This window comes from Leptonychotes weddellii, chromosome 7 (genome assembly GCF_054177405.1).
Source record: "Leptonychotes weddellii isolate Sample4059 chromosome 7, ASM5417740v2, whole genome shotgun sequence".
In the NCBI taxonomy this organism is placed as follows: domain Eukaryota; kingdom Metazoa; phylum Chordata; class Mammalia; order Carnivora; family Phocidae; genus Leptonychotes; species Leptonychotes weddellii.
Window position 1 is genome coordinate 79,373,900 of NC_138375.1, and position 22,677 is coordinate 79,396,576.

Genomic DNA, 22,677 nt, shown 5'->3' on the forward strand with positions numbered 1-22,677 from the left:
GCATTCTAACTCGTTCATCAACTCCTTCCGTGCAGACCACATTTGTTTTCTCTGTAATCCTTTTCCCCCTCCTAACAACAGCTGTAGCACTGTATAGCGTCCATTAGTCTAATGCTATTCTTAACTAATATTACGAACTTGCCTCTAAGAGATGCACTAGAGGGGGCCAAAGAGCAACTCAGTGTGGGGTGTTCCATTGGCCTGCCCAATATCTCATCCATTCAGTGTGTACCAAAATACTCCTACTTAAAGTAATCAATCAGATGATCAACTAACCTAAAAGCTCGTTGATAATCTACTATATATAAGGCATTGTAGTCGGCAATTTTTTGAGAATACAAAGAAATATGTTACTGACCTAGGATTTAACATTGCTTACTTTGACTACCCTCAAGCAATAGTCAAGAGTTCATGACATGTAACAATTTGTAATTTTGCTGAGGCATGAAATTGAATTACATGTGGCAAGAGGCGGGACTCTCACAGGAATCCTTTAGAGCGTGCTTAGATGACTGGCCCACATATCTTCTCACAGCGGTTTAGATATTCTCTACTTGTGGTCAAGTTCCTATGTAGTAATTCTCATGACATGATGAAAAACTATTTTCTTTGTGAATACTTTCCCTGAAAATAAAGTCAGCTGCTAGCTCTGGTGATGAAAGTAAAGTGGAAGCAAAACTATCCAAGAAAGTGATGGTTCTAATCCAGAAAACAGAAGTTTTATGGAGACAATTACCTGCTAAACTGATATTCATGAATTTGGGACTGTGGTATCCCTCATGAATATTGAAGATCTGCCATATAAAATAAAGTCCTTATCTTCAAGGAACATTTAGAAAAACATGAAATTCTTCATCATAGTTACCTTCTTAGAGCCCGCATTGTCTTTAGATCATTACAGACATGAATGTCATTTTAATGACATCAGGACATCTGTTTTATTTATATCTTCCTAAATATTGTGCACAAAATCACTACAGCATCTACTCTTCCACCAAACAAGATTTGAGGGACTGGCCGAAACTTCAGTTGTTTTGGGGGGAGTTTTGGGTTTGTCTGTTTTTTAGTTTTAGGTACCAGCTAATATAGCTTAGGTTAAGCTAGAGCTAAGAATAAGAAATACCTATTCCATTTAATTGTGGCAACATATGTTATAGGCTTGGGCTAAAACAACTCCACAGAGAAGTCGAATTTGATAAGTTTTCGCAAGGTGGCTTCAACACTTTTTTCTCAGCAAAATAAGCCTGGAAACAGTTTTTGAAGCCCAGAACATGGTGACAATATACATGATGTTGCACAACGGGAAGTATATAGCAGGCATATCTTGGCCACCTGTCCTTTATGAAGATCAAGGCTCATCATTTAAGCTTATGGCAGCTGTTGTTTTCCATCCTTCTTTCTTCCTGCTGCTGGTTGTATATCCAGCCATCTAGGGTCTCCTAACCTTAGGCTGCTACTGTTTGTGGTTCTTGCCCTTGCTATTTTCACTTTATATAGGCTGTTTCTGCCCCTTTTCAAACTTGTAAAAATAGTGCTCCTAATAAGGATTGAAAATCCAATGCTTGACTCCTTGAATATAAAGCTTCCTCTTTGCCTGGACTAGCACACAACGGAATGGGGGGTGGGAGAGGAATAAAGGAAGTAGGAAAGAAGCAAGTCATTTATCTCTTAAAGTTTGCAAAGTTCTTTTTGAAAATGAGAATTCTTTGTATTTTTAAAATCCTCTCCACCCATTAGCCTCAACACTACATTGCTGCTATACTTACACCTCGCTCGTTATGTATTTACTTTTTATATAACTAAGCAGCACCCTGTCATAAATGAAATATTCATGCAAAAAAAACTGCTCAAAATGAATTTATAAAAAGAACATATAAAAACTACCATCTGCTCCCAGTCCTAGCAAGCCCTTAGATACCCAAGTGTAAGCCCTCTGATTCCACAGAGAGGTAAGGCAATGTGTCCGTGATGTAGTCCTGAAAGCCAAAACTTCAGACTTTGTATTTAGATGGATCTATGAGCTCTGGCCATCAAAATGCTTAGATCAACATTGATGGGCTTAGATATTGCACATAATGAATTCATGTGCTAGCATATTTTAATGGGTAGTCATACCCGGTCATGTTGTGCTGAAACGAGCTGAAACTCTTCTGGGAAGTTGTGAAAGCATTTTGTAGTCAATTGATACTGCAGTACTTTATAATATGCCTTCCTTTAAAAAAAAAAAAAAAGTTGTCCAGACATTCCAGGACTCCAAGATGAAGTGTGGGCACTTGAATACTTTATTGTTTTAATTCACCTAGGGATACTTCTGATATACTCAGGGCATTTTACTGCTCACACTTGGAGTATCATCATTGCTATACATAATAAGATACATGATTTTCTCAGTAGTTTCATTTCTCCCAAATGGTAAGTTACACCTTTATAAGTTCTATGAACACTTGAAAGAGATTCTTCCCTTTCTATAGCCTCCCCTTCCCATCTAACACATTCCCACTTTCCTCAGTGTTCAGTGCTACCCATTCCAAACTCTGTATTTGGAATTTTTATTTTTTCCCCCCCGGAGTCATTAAGAATTAAGTTTGCCTGCAAGCAACCAAAAAGCAAAATAACAGTGTCATAAACAAGAGTTTGTTTTTCTCCCACAGGAAAGATACCCAGAGACTTGTAGTCTAGAACTAACATAGTGGTTCCAGGATCGTCAGGAAACCAGGCCCCCTTTATTGGCTTGCCCCACCACCTTCAGTGTGTTGACTGATGGTTGAAGATGACTTCTCCAGTTCCAGTCATTTCTTTGTACTCCAGAAAGCAAGAAGAAAATTCTGCTCTCTCCTTTTTTAATAAGACTTCCAGGAAGTACCACACATTTTGAATATACTTCTTTGACCAGAACTTAATCACCATGCCAAATCTTGCTGCAAATTACCCTGGGGAACATAGTCTTTTAGCTTGATACCTTACCACCCAAAATAGATTCAGAATTCTCGTACTCAGGAGGAAGAAGAGAATAGATGTTGGAATAGGAAATTCATAGCCTGTGCTTCACTTCACTAGATCATAGCATAACTTGTTGTTACATATCCTTTGTTTAGGTTTAGATTTCTAACTGTCCTAATTAGTTGAACAATCCAGCTGTTCATCATTCAACAATCAAATTATAAATAAAAAAAGATAAAAATAGAGAAAAGTTCTTGGTTCACTGTTGCACTTTGATTTTGTTTAAAGGAAATTCTGAAACTGCCTTCAAATAACTGACCACACTTAATTACCTAAATGGATAGAGAATTAGGTCTATAATTCTATGGCCAAGACTCTCAGTGCTTTCCTTGTCAGAATAACCATATGTTTTATGAACCAAACCAGAACACTTTTGAGAGTGTGAAGGAGGGGTTATTAATAATCACATTGAAACATCAAGGGTAAATCAGGACTGTCCAGAGCAAACTGGGGTGTATGGTCACCCAGCTGATCCTCCTGACTGGATTTGTTCACATCCCAAACCTCATATAGATGTCAGTTTACTATTATTAATTTACCAGTCATTTCTCACTGGAAATGTGATAGGATATGAAGAAAGCATGACAGATTTGGGCTATTATCCTATACATCATGTCTCTCAATTTGATATACAAGAGAAGAAACTCTAGTTAAAAAGTCCAGATTAACTGCAAAGTATTATTAATGAACTATTTCCAACCATTCATGCTACAGTAAAGCCAAAATTGTTCCAGGAAATGGGTATGAGAGATGGACATCTACTCCTACTGCTGAGATTCTAGTTATAAGGGATTCTTCTTAGGATCTCAGAGTTTGTAGTATTTTTATCCATCATCCTGAATAGTTTGTCACTTTAATCTGTAACCTGTGACAGTTGACAGCTATCAGTTGGAAGGATTTTCTCTGGCTAAAGGCCAACCATAAAGAACAAGGCTAAGAGTGAGAGCCCAGGCTGACAAACTATTCTGGCTTTCTTCATGGGGCACTAACATGTTAATATTTTTGAGAAATCACCTCTGCTTATGATAGAACCTAATACCAGATCCTCCCTTTTTCTGCATTCCCATATATTTTTGTATAATTTTTTCAGAAGCATATTTCTATCTGGAAAAGATGACTATCTATTAAATTGTACCTTATTGGTCTGGAAGCTTCCAAAGATGCTTAATGCTCAACTAAGGAGAAAAAAAGGCACTAAAAGAATTTGGATTAGTAATAATTATTAGAAATAGTCCCAAACATCCGCAATCTGCACTATACTTTCTTTGTTGCTTTCTAAAGTCTTCTTTCCATAAGTGAGTTTATAAGAAGCAGTGTAGCATGCCAGTTCAAAACATGGATTTTTGAGTCAGACTTCCTAAGTTAAAATCCCTGCTCTGCCACTTCCTAACTGAGCTACTCTGAGCATATCAACTATCTGTAAAATGAGGACAATATTAGTAATTACCTCATGGTTGCTTGAATATTTATTGAGTTAATATGTTTAAAGTGCTTAGAGTAGTACCTGAATACAGTAAGAGCTTTTTAAGTGTTTGCTATTTACAACCTAAAGATGGACACAAGATATAAAACTTGTCTCTGTATATGGATCCAATCAAACTCAAGGAGTTCAAAACTGAACTCATCTTCTATAAAAACGTGTGCCTTTTCATGGCATCCCAATGTATGTTAAGCCTATCACTTTCCTCTATGCACCCAGCCTCTAGATACTACCCTATATTCTCTGTCCCTTACTGTCCTCCCTCACATCAAGTATTCAAGTCTTCTTCCAAAATCCACTCCCTTCTTTCTCTTCCCACCGCCACTGGCCCAATTCAGATTCTCTTTATTTCTTGCCAGATAATTCCAGTAGCTTTCCTAACTTGTTTTTTGTATCTCCAGGCTACTCCCTTCAAAACCATTTTTGTATGAGTCTTAGAACATTCATGTTAAAATCCAGTGGATCCCCCTATGAAAAGGTTCCAGCCTATCTTTCCATTCTCATCTTCCTCCACCCTCATACCCCAGATAAGTAACGGTACATTTTAACACCTTAAGATTTTTTCCCACACTCTTCCAACTAAATGGAATGTTCTTGTGCTCTCTGATATTCATTTTCTGAATATCAAAGTTTACCAACTTTAAAGGTCCAGCAGGGTGGCTCAGTCAGTTAAGCGTCAGACTCTTGATTTCAGCTCAGGTCACGATCTTAGGGTCATGAGAATCAGCCCTACATCAGGCTCCGTGCTCAGTGAATGGAGTCTGCTTCTCTCCCTCTTTCTCTCCCTCTGTTCTTCACCACACTTGCATGAGTGCGTGCTCATGCTCTCTCTCAAATAAATAAATAAACCTTAAAAATCTTTTTTAAAAAAAGGCCCAGCGGAGATGCAAATTTCTACATAAAACTTTCTGAATTGTAAGTACTCTTTCCCTCCTTGGAGGTTCCATGACTTGTACATTTGTAATAGCTTATTACATTGCCCTCTAAGTTATAGTTTCTTATTTATACCTCCTCAAGGTTTTAATCCATATGTCCTTCATCTTTGTACATCCTAGTAAAGTCCTTCCTCTTACACACTGGGCACTCCTAGACCACTGATTTTGATCGTGAAATTTCTGTACTACTCTAAAGTATGAGTCTATGAAAGCTAAAATCTAGCCCAACCTCTGCCTGTGAAGCCATGTGACTCCGTGTTGCCATCAAGGGGAGAGTTTCTTATCAATCTACCTAGAACCTATCAGAAGGGGTTGCGTCATTCTTTCACTCCCTCCAACAGGCAAGCTATGCACCCTCTAGGAAAAGCACCTTGTACTTTTTTTTCTTTTAGATTTATTTATTTATTTGAGAGAGAGAGTGTGTGTGCATGTGAGAGAGAGCAGGGGGAAGGGGAGAGGGAGAGAGAGAATCTCAAGCAGACTTCCAGCTGAGTGCGGAGCCCAACTCGGGGCTTGATCTCACCACCCTGAGATCATGACCTGAGCCAAAATCACGAGTCAGAGGCTTAACCAACCAAGCCACCCAGGCGCCCCTAGAAGGAACACCTTTTTCTAACTCATACACAGGTGCAGTTTAGGACAAGACAGGCTACAGTAGCAAAAGGAGTCAAAACTATATAAGGGCTCAAATATGAATGAAGTTTATCTCTTACATAATATTTCAAAGAGGGTGTTCTTGGTTGGCAGGCAGCTCTCCTCATGGTGATTCAGAGATGAGTTTGCAGTGTGGCTAAAGAAGGATGTTTTGTATAGAGGCATGAGGAACCCTAGCAGGTTTAGAGAACTGCAAATAGTTTTGTCTGGCTAGTGCACTGGAAACATGAGGGAGTATGGCAGCAGATGAGCCTAGCAAGATAGGCAGGGCCCAGAATGTGAATTTATCTGAAAGTCCTGTGAAGAATCAGACAAGTGATAGGAAGCCACTGGAGTTTGTTTCTGGGTTTACCGTAATTGTCATTATTGGTTTTTTTTTTTTTTAATTGGGACGGTTAATATTATTTGATAGGAATGTTAGAAAATCAGCACTGCCGATAGTATTTGAGCTGATTTGGATTGCTGTGAACAGAAAGTTAGGAACACCAACAAGGCCAATATAACATTCCAGAAAAAATGTGGAGAGCTCAAAGTAGGGCAATGGTGGTGGTGATGGAGAGGAAGGGAGAAGAAAAAGAGCAATTTAGGAAGCAGGTCAGAGCAGGATTGGTGATTATTTAAATTCAAGGGATTAGAAAGAAAAGGTTGAGGATGCCCCAGCTTTCTGGCTGAAGTGAGGTCTGTGGCTGTGCCTACAAAAATCAAAAGTATTCATTTCGATTTTAACACTGAATTTATTTTATTATGGTCCCTAGTGAACAGACTGAATGACAATAAATGCCCTTTCCACTAATCTTCTGGAGGCCATGCAGTAAGACCTTTCAAGGTGGAACACAGAATCCATCATATTGTCATAATAAAGTCTCCAGGATCCTTATTGGTTAAATAGAAAAGTAACTTGCAAGAAGTGACTGTAACTTTTCAACAATGGTTGCCTGACCTAAACATCACCAAAGAATACCTACTGGAGCCTCAAAATAGAATTAGCTTTGCCTGTTCTGAAGTTGCTATTCATTATTCATTGTCTTCCTTTGTTTTAAAAAGAATTGGAATCTGAAAGTTTGCAATCCTCAATAAAAATCAGTATATATTTGAAGATACTTGCTCCTGATGGCTGCTAGTATTATAAAGTTAGCAGCAATCACAAAGACTTGTGCTTGCTTCTCTATTTTCCCAGCAATGTGGAAAAGGCACATTGGCCTCTTAAATCCATCTCCCAGGGATTAAAGGAAACTGGAAATGGTTTGACTCTTCACTGAATCTTCACTGCCATATGAAGCTGGCTGAAGATGGCACTCTGAGTTGAATTGGCACAGCTCTGCAGCATTGGAATGGTATTTCTTGACAGGGTTGGATGGCATATGTAGTTTTGTGTATTGTTCTGGTGCTTCTTAAATCAAGTTGCCCAATTTAAGCCAAACAAATATTCTGTTCTCCACTGCCCCTTCAAATCATACCAATCCTTTGCTTGGTCAAATCATAGCCCCCAGACTGTGCTCTGCAGATTTTCCATGGTGCTGAAAAAAAACTTTCACTATAAAATTAATAAAATAACACATTCAAGTATGCTTTCAATATTTTTATTTATTTTAATTATATTATTCCTATAGTAAACTATTTAAATTTTTTAGTGAGTAAATGAGTCAACTTTATAAACCTGTATAAAATAAGTGACTGTAATTGAAAACAAAAATGGTTCTCAGATCTCAAATCAGTTTCTAGATTGCTTTATATCCTGAAAACAATTTACCTGCATTAATTTAATTTAATCAAAGAATGTCTAAGTCACCACTGTGACTTTTGTGCAAGAGACCAACTTGAAACACTGAGTGTTGGGCGTCTCCTCCAACATGATGAGTAGGCAAGTCTTCAGACTACTGTTGGTTTGTTCTTTATTACAACCAGATTTGACAAATTTGAGGACAATTACGGACAAACTTGTCTTATAATTTTAATCTTCTATTTGAACTCATAAAGGTGCCCCCACCATTATCATTATTGATCTAGATCATTTCTAAGATTTTCCACCAATCACTCAAATGCAAGACCTTAGTCATGCCCTATTTCTCCTGTGTTCTGGATCTCAGCCCCAAGGTCTATCAGGCAAATTTTTGGCAAGATTGGGCTCATGGCTGAGAATTCCAAAAGTGTGGCACCACAAGGAAAATAGCTCCATTCTGACAGTCGCATGGAGTGACTTATGTTACTGGCATCTCACAAGTCATACCAGTTGGGTGGCATCTAATGTTACAAGAAGTCCTGCAGGAAGGCAAGTCACATGATATAAAGAATATCTGGGCCTATAAAAAATTCTAGTTGATAATCTAGATGTCTTAGGGTTTCAAAGTGGGAAAGGGAAAAGTTCAAAGAATTAAAACAATGAAATGGTTAAAGTAGTGTTATGTACTGAATGTTTGTGTCTACGCCCACACATTCATATGTTGAAATCATAACCCCACGTGTGATGGTATCAGGAAGTGGAGCCTTGGGAGGTGATGAGGTCATGGGGTAGAGCCGCCATGAATGGGATTAGTGCCCTTATATTAGAGACCCCATAAAGCTCTCTCACTGCTTCTTCCATGTGCAGACACAGTGAGAAGCTGGCCATCTATGAAGTAGGAAGAAGGCCCTCATCAGACACCAAATCTTCCCATGCCTTCATCTTGGACTTCCCAGCCTCCAGAACTGTGAGTAATAAATGTTTGTTGTTTAAGCCACCCAGCCTATGGCATTTTGTAATAGCAGTCCAGATTGACAGTTGGTGTTAAAGCAGGGCACCCCTAGGGAATACACTATCTGGATTCCCACATTCCTGTTCCCATTTACCTTCCCTCAAGGTTTTGTGAGGTTTATATTATAAAGTGGACACCCCAGACTTCAAGGCCTTTCCCTACTTTGCATTTCCTGGTGGGAACCCACCTGGGCTGTACCATCACACCACTCCATGTTCAGAATCTCTTCTGTGGCAAGTGCTCAGCAGATCTCTACCCAGTATGAGGACAGAATATGCCTATGGGCCATTTACACTGGCAGAGCTCTCTATTCTTTTTTTTTTAAGATTTTATTTATTTATTTGAGAGGTAGAGAATGAAAAGACAGCATGAGAGGGGGGAGGAGGGTCAAAGGGAGAAGCAGACTCCCCGCTGAGCAGAGCGCCTGATGCAGGACTCGATCCTGGGACTCCAGGATCATGACCTGAGCCGAAGGCAGTCGCTTAACCCAACTGAGCCACCCAGGCACCCCTGAGCTCTCTATTCTTAAACCATAATGCTTGCTGCTGCTTTCTGTTCTCCAGCAGTTTGCTTCAGGTAATTCTTGATGTCACTTTTCTTTTTAAGGTCTCTCTTTGAGCTTTGACCTGTGGACTCTTTGGAGAATATTAGCATTGTTCCATCCTGTTTTAATATGATCACTCTTTCTAGCCTCTTAGATAACCAAGAGAAGTAGGTGGGGGAAGGAGGTGGCTTGTTTTTCATTGCAGGCCCCAGATCTAATCCCTTTGGAAACAGATGAAAATTCTTTAGGCACTGGATCAGCCTATTTTGCCTCAGATAAACTTTCTTGGATCTGAGAAATAAGCCTTTTACTCATTTTTTAATGTTTAGGTTTTTCTTTTTTTTCCTGTGGTCAGTGTTATTTAGCTTCATTTTCTTCTCCTTATTCCTCTCTTTGCTTTTATTTCTTCTCTGTAGCTCTGCTACCAGCCCCTGCCAAGTTTCTTTATCAACTGTCTCTACAGCCAACTTAACTTTCTGAGCCGGTGGTGTCAAAGCAGAATGCATATGGGTGCTGTCAATCTCACATGGTGCAACTTGGAATTAATTTCTGATGCCTACCAGATATTTAACCCATGATCAGAGTAAAACTTGGGTGGCCCTAGAGTCTCTAAATTGAAGTGCTCTCTCCTTAATTAACTCCCTATTCCCCCTCCTGCTATTTTAACTCAGATGGAAAGCCTCAGAGTCTACCTACAAGCAAGGCACATCTTCTGCCTTTTCCCCAGCCTCTTACCTACCTGCCTTCTAAGGCTTGGGCCTACCCGTGCATCCCAGCCTCACTTATTCATGGCCTAACACCCTGCCCAGCACATGCTAATCCCTGGCTTTCTATCCCTTCAAATCACTGTCTGCTCTGGTCCTGCCCTAAAGGAGAGATTCAAACTTGACTTAAGTAAATATTTATTAACAACTTATTATTTGCTAGTCACTGGGCTCTTTAGTCAGTACTTGTTCAACTTTCACAATGTCCATATGAGGGAGATACCATTTTAACCCCACTTTCCCCGGAAGAGCATTAGACTTGGAAAGATTAAGTAATCTGCCTGTGGTCAGCAAGATAATAAGTGAAAGAGTCAAGATTTGAACACTGAATTCTTGCTCTTATCCTCAGTTACACTCAGTATTGCATGCCCTGAAAGAAGTGCTCCTTATCCTCTACAGCCTTTTAAGTCCCATTTAGGTATCAGTTTCCCAGGAGATAATTATTTTACTCATTCATCAAAGATTTTCTGAGCACTTAGTAAGTGCCAATGACTGTTCTAAGCCCAGGGGATGTATCAGTTAACTAAAGAGGTAGGATTCGCTCAGCTGCACTCAGGTATAGAGGTAGCTCTTCTGATTTATGGAAAAAATCTTTCCCAGAAGGAGATGATCAGTGTCTTGAGGAAGGTTAGGCTCGTCCACAGCAAGCTCCAAGCACAGATGGCCATGTTGTCGTCCCCTGTGGATGACGCATTCACCACAACTTCTACATTTGGTCATAAGTGGGGGCATTTTAAATTAACCTACCCAGAATCTGGAATGTCAGAACCAGAAAGAACAACAGAGGTCATCTGGTTTAACTGTCTTACTATAGAAATGAAAATAAACAAACAACATGCTGAGAAGTTTACTTTTCAAGATGACATGGATGTGTAATGAAAGAATCACTTCTTAAACACAGTTTTCCTAACTCCCCATCTGGTGCTTTGATTCATACATCACACGGTGTCGTAAGGAAAGGATGGGGTACATCTTGAAGCCAGAATTTCCATGGCTGTAGGCAAAAATCTCCTGACCATGGATCAACTTCTCAGAACAGCCTCCTTCATTTAAGCCATTGCCCATGAAGCACTTCCAAAGTTTTTCAGAGTGGTATCTAACAGTCAGGCAATGGGAACCATGTAGATTTATAGGACCAGCATATACTGCTACTGGTTGTAGCCAGTGGTGTATGGACTTAGTACCCATCTCCTGTTTGAAGTGGGAAAAGAACCAGAAAACTTAGAGAATCCTAACTTTCCTGTTGAGCCTGCTTATTCATCAACATCCTCACAGATTTCTCTCTGTTCCAGACCCTCCTTCAAACCCATCTAGGAAGTATCCTTGGGGTTTGCCACTGAGGATATTAGGTTAGCATGAACTCAGTTCCAAATCTTCACTACAATCTCCTCTTACCAGTTTACCACTTTTGCAGTTTATCCTGGTGCTGAAGTGTATGATCTCCTCGCCTCCCCCACCCCACCCCTTGCAGTGTGGAGTCAGTTGCTTTGTTTTTCCCTTCTGACACACTCGCTTTGTGCTATATTTAACTCCTATACATGAGCATTAATATCCAGCCTCACAAGTTAAGTTGCCGCTGTGCGTTATTTCCACCAGGTACAGTAGGGGTTTATTCGGCTAATTCCCTTTGGGGATAAGGAAACAGATGCAAACACAATAAGAAAGGGGCTGAACATTCTCTCCACAGTAGACTGAATACAAATCTTTATAAGATTTTTATGTGCATGATTTTATTCTTTTGCTTTTTACCTACTTCTTGCCTTTGGTTTTGCCTGGCACACAAAGCAACTCACAAAAAGGGAGGCTGACAAAATAAATGTTCCCCTGAAAAGAACATGTTCTTAACATAAAAAGAAATGCAAAAGATCAACAACATAAGTTATTCTTATACGATTTCCAGGTGCCTAGAACAGTACCTGGTACGTAGTAGGTGCTCAAAAAATTAATGAATAAAACCACATGTGATTTTTGGCCTTCTGGCTAGTCTTCCTTTGGCTGGATAGGAATTCCACCTATGCCGAGAAGGTCAAGACCGTGAACCAAAGAGACAGTATACTCACTACAGGCTATTTATTTTTTGGCACAATTTCTTTTCTTTTTTCTTCCTTTTTAACTTTTGATTTGTGAAATTCTCCTCTTCCACTTTTCTCCTCCTCTTCACCCTCTTCCTTTCTAAAAGTACCAGTCTCTCATTTGCCTTATTTGTTGAAGCACTCAGACCACAGTAGGGGTTTTTTTAGGTTCAATAAATCACTGCTTCATTAGAACAAAAAACTGATGTATTCAAGGTTTTTTATACGAGTAAAAGGCAACTTTTTTTTTGGCTTGACTTTGTTTTTGTGAGAAAGGGAATCACAAAAGGCAATATTTATTTGATCCTTAAGTGTTAAAAATTTATTTAATGAAAATGCTAAGTAAACAAGGTTACAGTTTTATTCAGTTAAGGAAATGGGGATGGTTTGTGGAAGAGGAGAAGGAGGGAAGCGGAAGGAAAAAGGCATTGGGATGGGCAGAAACACTCGTAAGTAACAGAAAAAGGTGAGAAAGAGAGACAAGTAGACTGGGAGGAAAGTGGGCCAGAGACTGAAAAATCCATGGAAAGGGAAGGGTTCCAAAAGAAGGGGAGTTCCATGTGTACCCTCAAAGGTCTTTCTGCAGAACTTTTGTGGGGAGAGCAGGGCAGATGTGAAGGGCGGTGCTCCTCTCTCCTTCACATCCACCAAGAACACAGGAGCTGTTCTCTTTTTAAAGCCCCAGATTCCATCTATGAATCTTACTTCCACCCTCTTGGTCCTTCAGCTGCTTCAGAGAGGAAGCCAGCTGGAGTGAAAGGAGGCTTCTAGGATAATATCCAAAGTCAGAGAACTCTGTGCAGAAGCTGTTCTGCCTGTTATAAATGAGAGTAACTCAACTGAGGGGACTCTCCACTAATAAAAACCTACCCACTAACGAGACGTCTAGCCAGAGCGCACATGAAGAGGGACACCCAGCCTGTGTCCACTCTAACTGGTCAATGCTGATGCTTTGTTTATAAATATTTTAAGTATCACTAGCTACCTTGGGATAGCAACTGAGAAAAAATGAAGTTATTATTTTAGATCACATGTACCTCTAATTCTTTTAAATATGTCAGTTTAAGCAAGTTAGTTTCATTCAGTCATTCATCCAACAAATGTTTATTGAGTGATTATTGCCAGACAGTGTGCTAAGCAACAGGAAATAAGGTTTGAGATTGAATTGGTGACCTGATCTGGGGGTCCTTTGTACATCGTTCTTAGAAAATTATATTTTGTTCTGCTTTTAATAGGGAGCCAACAAAAAGTTTTAAACAGGGCAGTAGTATAGTCAGATTTCTACTCAGAAACATCACTTCACTATCCAGATGTAGTTAAGTACTAGTTTAAATGCTGTTGCAGTCGTATAGGTAGGAGTGATGATCAGTTTAACCAAACCTGCAACAAAGGAGCTTGAGAAATACTTAAAACTGGAAACAAAAGGACATGGGGACACCTTCACTGTTGAGTGTTAGAGGGACAAAGGGGGCAGGATGGTTCCCAGGTGCCTGCATGGGATGTGTGGAAGGTATGGACTGCTTCAGAAAGAAGGCTCTAGTCAGGGAGAGAGATGGGCAGAGAGGAAGGAGGAGAAGAGCAGAGTGCTGCAGACAGAAGTGAGCACCAGGAAGCACCGAGAGGAAGGCTGAGGAAGGTACGTAACAGAAGAGGCTGAGAACGTACGGGCAGGGTGAGAAAAGAGAATCTGGACAGCGCAGTCAAGTTCGGAGTGATTCAAAGAGTGTAGACTTTTTTTTTAAGACACTGAAATAGATGGCATGATATAGTGGGAAGTGGGTAGGGTTTGGAGTCCAACTGATATGAAATTAAAACAGCTGTCACTTACTTGCTACAAGATCTTACACAAGTTACTCAACAATTCCCAGATTTTTTAAAAAAATTATAAAATGGAGATAATATCTTGTACATAGGATTGTTCTGAGTACTAAATGTTATAATATGTTTAGGGTCCTGCAACTACTCTAGAAGATTCCTTCCCTGCTTCTTTTCTCTTTAGCTTTACCCTCCTCCAGGCCATCAACTTCTGAGCTCATTTTCAAGAAAGAGGTTTGATGAGACTAGTGCCCTGCTTATCATCTTGGCATACCTTTACCTAATAGAAGTCACAGGTGGTCCTTTGTGGTCTGATCTCTGCTTACCGTTTTAGCCCATCTCTCATCACTTTGGTACCTCATTCCAGCTATGCCATATTTACAGCATTATCTTTCATATCTTCAAGTCTTTGAACAAACTGCTTCCTCTTCTTAGACTGTCCTCATCTAGTTCTCTTACTACATAAATCTTTATCAGTTTTTTAAGACTTAGGCTCAAGAACATAGATCTCCATGTACATGCCTTAGCCTGATCCCTAGTCTGCACTAACCTCCACCATCCACACATCAAAATCCTTCTTCCTTGATGCCATAACATTGTGTAGATTCCACCAGTCATACTTAAGCAACATTTAAAATTATGTGTTTAATTTCCTCCCACCCAATAGACTGATATATCCATAAAAGCAAAATGATTTCTCATTGTTACCTCAGTAATTTTACATTGTAGTTGCTCAGTAAATGGCTATTTAATTAATGCATGACTTTAGTGTAAGGCCATGGGTTCCACAGGTTAGTATGCACTGCTTAAACATTTTTAAATCACATAAATGAAGGATAATTTAGGATAGTACTTGGGAGTCTTGTGGTCAGCTGCCAACCTTGAGGTTAGATTAGATTTGAGGTTCAGCAGATCATTACTGTACTGGCAAGAGATAGGCCCTAAAATCATATAATCCTAAAAGTTTGTTCCCAGCCCTAATTTCTGATCCAGAACAGAACTGATAAGTACTTTGAGAGAGAGGAGGCACAGTGTGGTAGTTAAGAACACTGGACACTAGAGTAGGACTGTCTGGGTTCAAATCCCTTTCACTGGTCATTACTAACTATAGGATCATGGACTACTTAACCTCTCCTTCACTCAGCTCCTTTATTTGTAAAATGATGATGATGATAATAAGACACACCTCCCAGAGATGTTATGAGAATTGAGTTAATATAAATGAGATGAGACCAATGTCTGGCACATATTAATAAGTCTTAGTTTCTATTGACTTAGGACTTCTTTTAAGGATCTTAGTAGCTGAAGTTATATGTATCCATATGCCACTTTGTGCATATATATAATTAGCAGGATAAGAACCATAGGCCAATAGAATTTCATGAAAGCCCAAAGGGAGACCTAGATCCTATATGGGCTCTGAAATCACGATGAGCTATCGTCTCTGTGTCTGAGCTCCTTCTCCAGCATGCAGTCCTTTTAGAATAAGCAAGGCAGAGCAGAGCACTTGGGGATGAGACTGTTTTTAAACAAGGAATTTGAGAAGAATAGCTACTAGTGATGCCAGTCAGTAAGTATTCTTTAAATACCTACTACGTTGAGGCACTGTTCTAGGTACAGTGAGGCCAATCCCTCTTTTTCAGAGCTATTTAAAAGACCTCTAAAATCATGGCGATTCCCCATGATTTGGGGCTTTTAAAGGAGCCTTATACTAGCACAAGGAAGAATCTGGGTTTGTTTTTTTCCCCTGCCTTGATTTTTTTTTCCTTTCTTTCTTTCTTTCTTTCTTTCTTTCATTCTTCCTTTTTTTTTTTTTTTTCCTAAAATAGCACTCTTATCAACGTGTTAGGTACTATGGTGATAGCTGCTATATAAATACAGGAAGAGAGAACAAGAGAGAAGGAGGAGATAATTAACTCAATTGTATAAGTCTTTCTTTTAGAAGAAGAAAGGTTCTCCTTAGTTTCATTCCTATCTCCAAACATGCAGAAAAGGGTGCTACGAAAGACCTCCTGACAGTCAGCCCTGGAACACAATGCTGACTCCAAGACAGAGTCCACTCAGTTCTTACACCTGACTATGCAAAGCAACCTACTTTCCCTCCTGCTTTTCCCTCTTTCTGTAAACAATTCTTTATAAATGGGAAAAATGGAGAGCAAGTCTTTCAAACAGTTGTCATAAATTAGAATAAATTGCATTAATTCAAAATGTAAAACTAGGAGAGCCAGGAGAACATGCAACATATTTTCCCCAAATAACACTGTGAACAAGCACAAGTGTATACTTTGGGCATATGTATATCTTTCCTCTGACTGACAGCCTGAAGGATAGTCCATGTGATTTTTGTGTTGCTGAGGTGGAAACAATCTTTATTTGGATTGAATAGCAGAGTAAACAGGAATGAATAAGAGACACAAAAGTTTACAGTACAGATGGTTTTCCGATTCTTTTTTAAAAATTGTATGCGTTTTCAATTAAAAGCGCATTTGCCTTTTGTTCTAGTCAACTGTCCTAGAGTCTTTTCATGGTTACACATCAGAAAAATTAAAGGTGATCAGTCAATCATGTTCTGGGTTTAATAATGTTACATGGGTTAAATGCACAGAAGTTTATCTTCTCTACTTTTCAGTCTGAAAAAATTAAGGTTTATATTGTAGTTGTAGAAGTAATTAAGGAAACTAAAAAACTTAGTGATAACAAGCTAAGATAAAAAATAAGGAAGATATTCATTTACACACAGTGTGTGTGCGTACACACATATACCCATGTTTATGGGGAGAATAAGTAAAAGATTTTGATGATTCAAGGAAAATATTAGAAGGTGTGGCAAAAGTGGTCTCCAGAAACACAGAAGAATTTGATTAAGCTATGATTATGCCTACCTATGAGCAGCGTATACCTGTGCACCAAAGAGCCTTCTTCATAGAATTAGAAGAACATTTTCCTTCTCACACAGTCATCTGGCTCTATCATCAAATGAACTGCTTTGGGTAACACAAGGAAGGGATACCATAACCATCCATCTTCCATCTTCTGTCACCAAGGCCCTCTTACCTGTTCTGGGAGGCAAAAGGCTATTCTGATTGAATTATCCACAACTTTATGATAGTAATGTCAAAATGTAAAATAAAACAGCAGTGCCTAAATACTTACTCAGCATTTTTCACTTACATGATTATGGCACTGAATCATGGTTTATCTTTTAATCTATGTCAGACATTGCCTTTATCGCCAACATTTTTTGACCACAGCATCTAGGGCACTTAAAAGGTCTAATTCAGGGGCATTTGAGAGATAAGTGGACACACACACAGGTCTGACTCTCAGGCTCATCCTTGATTCTGCAGGGTCTTCTGCCTGCCTTGAAAAGACAAGTTATGGCTCTCAAGGGTGCTCTAATCTGGAACAACTCCCACAAAACAATCAATGGCAAATCATTATTTCTTTCCTTTTCCCAAAGAACAGGATGCACAGAAAATAATGCACATGTAGTAAAGAGCTGAAAGCCTAATGCACGTAGGAAACTTGCCGCCCCTCCAAATCAGCACATCAGCCCACCAGATACCAGTCTCGGGCAGGAGTTAGTCATCATTTTCTTACATGAGCCATGCTCTTCTCCCAGGATTGATGCATCTTCTTCCCCTCTACATAAAGAATTAGCTGAATAAAGTAAAAATAAGAGGACTCTGGGGCCGCAGATGGCTGACCGGCTGTTTCTGAGTGACTCCCCATGAATCAGTGCCTCGTCTGAGCTTTACTGCTTCCATGTTTGGGGGGCCAAATATTCTGCATTTTGGAAAAGTAGTTCATGGAAAATAATACAGCAAACTAACATTTATAGAAAACCACAGTAATCTTGTAACAAATGTCCTAAATTATGTACTCAAAAGCAGATCCAATTTTACCCAAGTTTCTCTGTCTACAGTGCCTGTAGGTTTTTGTTGTTGTTTATAACTGCGGCTCCTCCCAACCCCCAACCCAAGTGCCTCTTTTTAAATGATATACCACTTTATATAATATACCACACAGAAGACAAAATTTCAGCCTGGAGAAGAGGCAACGGGGTGGAGGTAGAGGATTTAAAGGGCTTCACTTTTCTGTCCCCTTTGGAGACTCATCTTACATATTTTCATTCAGTTTGATGGTAACATTAATGCTGCTTTTGAAAGCTTCCTGGTTCCCTTTTAAACAACACCATTTCTCAGTGCTTAAGTGCAATGTTGGGGGTATTGACAAAATAAAAGCAGAATGGAACTTTATATCCCAACCTCTTCCATTCTCTTTCAAAGCGGAAGTTTCTGGCAAGACAAGAGCCTCACTGAAGCCGTTTCCTGGTTGTTCTCTTTAATTTTAGATGACTGTTTGATGTGGATATCTCTAAGAGAATTTATTTTAATACACAGAGGAACAGAGATAGCTCCAAATGCCTATTATCAGGAGAAAGGCATTATATGTGATGGGAGAGTAAGAAACCTTCTGTGATCATTTTTATTCAATGAAAGCCATTCCTTTGGGTGGGAGAGTCAAATGCTAGTACCCACACATGCTGCATGCATACCAGCACGAGCCAGAGGAATGCAGATTTCTGTATCTGAGAGCAGCTGCTAAGTGAAATGGAACGTCCAACAGATGGCTGCATTGTCATTGTTGGGGGAGGAGGAGAGGGGAGCTATTTTGGTTTTTCTGTTGAGTTTGTGTGTGTGTGTGTATGTCTTTAATAGGATGTGTTCTCCACTACCTGGATCTCTCTGGTGTTTTCAAGGGCTTTTATTCACTTGGAATATTAAAACTAGAACAGGCGTTAGAGATCTTGACATGTAATGGAGAAGGAAGAGATCAAGGACACACAGCTTATTAGAGCCAAAACCAGAACCCTTTCATCAGGGTTCCATACCACAGAGAAGTCATGCATCCTACTTACTTGAGCATTGGTATTTAACACCAGTACCAAAGCTCAAGAGAAGGAAATGCTAGATCAGATGCTATATAAACTATACATGCAATATAGTCTGAAAAGTATGTGAATATTGTTTTCTTTTAAAAGTTTATGGTGGAGTTGCCTTGTAATCTTCACACTGGAAGAAAGAACTAAGATGTTTTATAAGCAAAGTCATATCAAGTCTATATTATATATTTCATTAGATGTTTGGGACAGTGTGACCAAATTTAAATAACATGCTATAAAATACCATAATGCTATAGCAGTTTCATATTTCAGAATATAAGGAGTTAAACTTACAAGTCAAAGCTTTCAAAAGCCATGGTTGAAAGGCAAACAGAAAAGTGTTGAAGTCCCATCATGACCTGTCTGCAAAAGGTCTCCATACCCCTGATGATGAGAGCTTTGGGTAAGTTGTACAGTCACATGGTTCACCCATTGGTTCATGTTTTTTTCCAGAAATAGAATCAATAGAGAACAGACAAACCCACAGTTGCCAGTTTGTACAGTCTTGTGGTTTCTGTCAGGGGCTACAGACTCGAGCAGGTCTACCAGATAATGAAGGCAAACTATTTCAGTTCCTGTGGGTCCAGAGCGCCTCAGCAGAGTTCTGGTTTCAAACAAATGAATAACAAATTAAAAGGTACAGTAAAATAAGGGGGTGGTTAAAATATATTAACTAAAATCAATGGAGGAGAAACATAGTTAAAATTGCTGCATTCTCAGCAATAGTCTGTGATGTATTTTGTTAATCTCTTAAAATTTATGTTAAAAGCCTTTTAACAGAAAGTCAATATATTTGGGTGGTTGAGCAAGTACATCATCCTGTACCAGTGGTTGCATTAAATATGATACAGAGGCTCCACTGTCTGTAGGAAAAGAACAGGGGGTCCATCCAACGGAAGTCCCACCTCCAAGAGACCAGACGCTTTTCCCAAAACAGTCTGTGGAGCCAAGCCCAGTATTATGCTCTCCTCCTCTGCCTAGGTTCCCTGCTGACGTCAACTAGAGTCCTGGAAATGAAGCAGGATCAGAATACCAGAAGCATAGCCTAATAATAGAGCAAAAATGGAGAGCAGATGGAAAATAAAGCTTCTCGATAAAGTGAGACCTAATGTTATAAATTTGTTCAGGGAAAGAAAACAACAGCAGCAAAGCAAAAAGGCCTGCAAGCAGACTTATTGATGCTAAAATTCTGGAATATGGCTGACAAGAAAAACACCTAGATACTTAGAAACCTTCCAGAAAAAGACTGAAAAATAAACAGGAAAACAGGCAAAATCAGTTTTTAGATTAGTTTGAAACACGGCTACTAAACGTGCTCAGGGGTGAAAACAACACCAAAGCAGAGCTAGAAAACTAAAACAGATGATTAGCAAAACTTCTTTTACCCATGAGTTGTACCTAATTTCATCCACTGTATTTGCATCCCACCTGGAACAGTCTGCTGAATACAGGCATAAATTCTAATCATGGCAGTTAAATGGTTTGGGTCTAAAGTACAAGTTTTTGCAGAGGGGCTCTGTCACACTCAGAACTCCTAGAAATGTTCTCACAATTTACTTGCCCCTGCATCCCCATTGTGTGTGTCTCTCTCTCTTTGCGTGTGTGTGTGTGTGTGTGTAGTCAAAGTCATCAAAGGCTGCTTTATCTCTTTGTGTGCCTATGAGATACTCAAACTCTCCAGTTAATTTTCTGGGATGAGCAGCAAAGTCTTGAAACAAACCACCTCTTAATTTTTACTACATATACATTTTTACAGAAGAGAGATTTTTTAGATCTTAATAATCTTACTTAATCTTAATAATTGGATTTATAAATAGGTTATTTTTGATAGGGACAAAGGCCCAAAAACATCGAGATACAATTTCAAACTGTAAATACATGTTTTATCAGGAAATCATGATAGAACGTCAAAGATTTCCTATTTGATAAACACTCTCCATTTTCTTATGAGAATGAGCTACTGTTGGAAAAGCTGACGAGGTCAAGGTTTACAACAGAGCTGCATTTTCTCTTATTTTTGCTGTTTAACCACTGATGGGCTTGGTTGGTGGGGAAGCCAATTTTTAAAAATTGTTCAGGGGTGCCTGGGTGGCTCAGCTGTTAAGCATCTGCCTTCGGCTCGGGTCATGATCCCAGGGTCCTGGGATCAAGCCCCGCATAGGGCTCCCTGCTCCACGGGAAGCCTGCTTCTCCCTCTCCCACTGCTCCTGCTTGTGTTCCCTCTCTTGCTGTGTCTCTCTCTGTCAAATAAATAAAATCTTAAAAATAAAATAAAAATTGTTCACACTTTTGGCTTATCACTCTAATGGTTTCTGGGCTCTGTCTCTAGCATCCAAAAAAAGAAATCTTGTTTCTTCAGGTAACTTTCTAGGTTCTGCCTCTTCAACTTCTTTACTCTGTCTAGCCAGCATTTTTCTTTGAGTCTGATTCTAGCTCTACTTGATCTTGTGAACTTGACATTTCAGACCCTTCCACATTCCCAGGGGAGTTCCCTCACCTTGGACTTCAACTTCAGTCTCTGCTCGTCACCCCAGGAAAGAAGATATTGGATACCCATCTCACGGTGGAAGGTCCCCAGCCAGATAGATCACAAGGAACTATTCTAAAGTAATGAACCACAGTACAGTGTGAAAGGATGGAGGTACGGACGAAAGAATCACAGACTTTTAGAACTAGAAGACACCTAGAGATCAGTTATTTAACACGAGAGGTGAGTGTTACTCAAACCCAGTTGATAATCCAGAATTCCTACAAGAAGAGAGTAATATAATGTATATAAAATGTTTTATAAACTATATAGCACTATACTGTATGCATAAAAATTCAGTGTTTGTCTTATAGTTAGTATGTTTGAGAGTTATTCCAGAGATGCTGCCATTACTCAAAATGTTTTAAATCTCTTCTTTCAAATTGTCATTTGAGGCAGTTAAGATTGTCACTGTACAGTCACATCTTGTTCTTATCAGTAAAGGTATTATCCAGGGCTCAGACATTCATCTCAGATTTGATCTTAAATGTCTTCGAAGGCAGAAACCATGTCTGTCTTGCTCCTTGCTCCTGGTATACTGCCTGCCACTGAGTAAGCACCTAATAATTATTTGTTCAAGGAGTTTTTTTTTTTTTTAAAGATCTAACCCACCCTCAGAGAATGATGATTTGCTATGATTGATAGGCAAAGTCTCTAGAGACATTTCAAAAGAGAATTTCCCAAATAAAATTATTTTTGAGCTGTAACACTGTTGTTGGAAGAAGTTCAAGGTTATTCATTAGAAGGGGACAACAGTCATTGTATTTACACATCTGTGCTCTGGCTGACCTGTTTACATTGTTGAATTTATTTATATCTCACCTTTCAAAAAAAAAAATGAGCCAGATTGAAAAACAACAACAAAAAGAAACCCATAATAACAATCATGTTAATAAAAAGCCTGTTACTGTAATTGTATCTCAGATACATACGACAAAAAGCAGCCCACAGGGTGGGTTCCTTATGTGTGGTTAGCTAAGGAGTGACAGTAAGTAACAAGAAATAGAGAACAAATGAGACTCACCCAGTCTCAAGCACATGTCTGCATGCCATCTGGCCCTTGTTCCCTGTTGAGTAAAAGAGTTACTTACAGCTACTAAGAATGCAGTCATAAGGAAACATTCTGGGGTGACTGGGGTGACAAGATTCCCAGATTGATAATAAGTGCCTAGGAAGAAAGGTATCTGCAGGTGTCACGATACCCGATCA

The 22,677-nt window shown here is 39.3% G+C and overlaps 1 long non-coding RNA gene across 1 annotated transcript in view; it reads left to right on the forward strand.

Annotated features, from left to right (window-relative positions):
- LOC145722483 (uncharacterized) overlaps positions 1 to 21,698 on the forward strand; it is a 54,916-nt gene extending 33,218 nt beyond the window's left edge. The window contains exons 2-3 of the long non-coding RNA XR_014146786.1: positions 8,657 to 8,756; positions 21,407 to 21,698. This is a non-coding gene — a long non-coding RNA (uncharacterized LOC145722483). The remainder of the gene's footprint in view (positions 1 to 8,656; positions 8,757 to 21,406) is intronic.
- The last annotated feature ends 979 nt before the right edge of the window (positions 21,699 to 22,677 follow it).